Source organism: Athalia rosae, chromosome 6, assembly GCF_917208135.1.
Source record: "Athalia rosae chromosome 6, iyAthRosa1.1, whole genome shotgun sequence".
Classification (NCBI taxonomy): domain Eukaryota; kingdom Metazoa; phylum Arthropoda; class Insecta; order Hymenoptera; family Athaliidae; genus Athalia; species Athalia rosae.
Genome location: NC_064031.1, coordinates 7,718,760 through 7,721,259, shown reverse-complemented (window position 1 = coordinate 7,721,259; position 2,500 = coordinate 7,718,760). Strand labels below are relative to the sequence as shown.

General features: G+C 49.8%; 1 non-coding gene across 1 annotated transcript in view; it reads right to left on the bottom strand.

Annotated features, from left to right (window-relative positions):
- Nucleotides 1–1,529, bottom strand: part of LOC125501537 — a 1,914-nt gene extending 385 nt beyond the window's left edge. The window contains exon 1 of the ribosomal RNA XR_007279126.1: nucleotides 1–1,529. This exon is cut by the window's left edge and continues 385 nt beyond it. This is a non-coding gene — a ribosomal RNA (small subunit ribosomal RNA).
- Nucleotides 1,530–2,500: the final 971 nt, after the last annotated feature.

The following is a 2,500-nucleotide window of genomic DNA, read 5'->3' as shown; positions in this document are numbered from 1 at the left end:
AATCTCGTGCGGCTAGAAGCCGCCTGTCCCTCTAAGAAGATTTATTTGTACGCCGGTAGTAAAAACCTCCCGACCGAAGCCGGGGGCCTTCGAGATACCGGAAAGTACGCCTATTTAGCAGGCTAGAGTCTCGTTCGTTATCGGAATTAACCAGACAAATCGCTCCACCAACTAAGAACGGCCATGCACCACCACCCACCGAATCAAGAAAGAGCTCTCAATCTGTCAATCCTTCCGGTGTCCGGGCCTGGTGAGGTTTCCCGTGTTGAGTCAAATTAAGCCGCAGGCTCCACTCCTGGTGGTGCCCTTCCGTCAATTCCTTTAAGTTTCAGCTTTGCAACCATACTTCCCCCGGAACCCAAAAGCTTTGGTTTCCCGGAAGCTGCCCGCCGAGTCATCGGAGGAACTTCGGCGGATCGCTAGCTGGCATCGTTTATGGTTAGAACTAGGGCGGTATCTGATCGCCTTCGAACCTCTAACTTTCGTTCTTGATTAAAGAAAACATTTTTGGCAAATGCTTTCGCTTCTGTCCGTCTTGCGACGATCCAAGAATTTCACCTCTAACGTCGCAATACGAATGCCCCCATCTGTTCCTATTAATCATTACCTCGGGGTTCCGAAAACCAACAAAATAGAACCGAGGTCCTATTCCATTATTCCATGCACACAGTATTCAGGCGAAAATAGCCTGCTTTAAGCACTCTAATTTGTTCAAAGTAAACGTACCGGCCCACCTCGACACTCAATGAAGAGCACCGCGATGGGATATTAGTTGGGCCGCCCCGAAAGGCTAAGCCCACCGGTAGGACGTCCCACAATCATGCCAGTTAAACACCGCGAGCGGTGAACCGACAGCGTGGGACACAGATTCAACTACGAGCTTTTTAACCGCAACAACTTTAATATACGCTATTGGAGCTGGAATTACCGCGGCTGCTGGCACCAGACTTGCCCTCCAATTGATCCTCGTTAAAGGATTTAAAGTGTACTCATTCCGATTACGGGGCCTCGGATGAGTCCCGTATCGTTATTTTTCGTCACTACCTCCCCGTGCCGGGAGTGGGTAATTTGCGCGCCTGCTGCCTTCCTTGGATGTGGTAGCCGTTTCTCAGGCTCCCTCTCCGGAATCGAACCCTGATTCCCCGTTACCCGTTACAACCATGGTAGGCGCAGAACCTACCATCGACAGTTGATAAGGCAGACATTTGAAAGATGCGTCGCCGGTACCAAGACCGTGCGATCAGCCCAAAGTTATTCAGAGTCACCAAAGTAAACGGCGGACGGGACGAACCCGCCACCGATTGGTTTTGATCTAATAAAAGCATTCCTCCCATCTCTGGTCGGAACTCTGTTTGCATGTATTAGCTCTAGAATTACCACAGTTATCCAAGTAAATGTGGGTACGATCTAAGAAACCATAACTGATTTAATGAGCCATTCGCGGTTTCACCTTAATATGGCTTGCACTGAGACATGCATGGCTTAATCTTTGAGACAAGCATATGACTACTGGCAGGATCAACCAGGGAGCTTTGTGTTATTGGTAGCTCTTTTCGTGTGTTGCCCCATGCCGCCGAGTCTTTGCCCGGTCGGCCACACGTTTTAATATAATATGTATATCTGGTACCGCACAACTTGTGTACGCGTACTAGCGCTCAGAGCGCTCTGTTCGACTTTGTGTTTCCTCGGGTGAAGACAATTTTTGTCGACTCCCCGGTGCAAATCGTTCGAATTATCCTTCTCGTATCCTTCGGCTAGATTGCAAGCGTCGGGAGTACGATTGGAAATCAATGTGTACCGTCTGCGAACAGACTGTGATACGCACGGAATGTGGCGAGTTGATGCCTCTGTTCGACTGCTTCCCTCGACTTGCGAGAGAAGACTTTCTGGTCACCGCATAAAGGGCCATTCGGTCTTAGACACCGACCCGCGGTTATGTAGTGTCGACGATTCAAATTGAATCATATTTTCTAGACGGAGCGAAGAACTCGCCCCTGCGAAACGTGAGCGCTCGGAAAAACTTTGAACTCGTGAGAGTGGTTCTTACCGGAACGAAACGAACGCCTGTGGTGCGAATCTCCGCTCAGACGAAAAATTTTCAAAATTCGAAAAAAATTTTTGTCTGCGTGTTCGTGACACGGTGAGGACGAAACCATAGCCCCGACAACAAACCCGCAAAGGGATGTCGAGATACGGGCCGAAACAAGTCGAAAGTTCCGAAACCCGAGGACTAGGTGCCGACCGACCGGTCGAGACCGCTCGGTGCATGAAGTATCAACGGTGCCGCTCGGACGTCGGAGCCGGCCGGTCATAACACGTGTTCCTTATGGGGCAAAACAGCAACGCGACCTGAAAAATTTGGCAGTACGTTGGAACTTAGTTCCATGCGAGAATCGTTGGGACTTTGAAAATTTTTCGATCCAACGAGTGATGCGCGACTCTTTCGGACTTTGAAAATTTTTCGATCCAACGAGTGATGCGCGACTCTTTCGGACTTTGA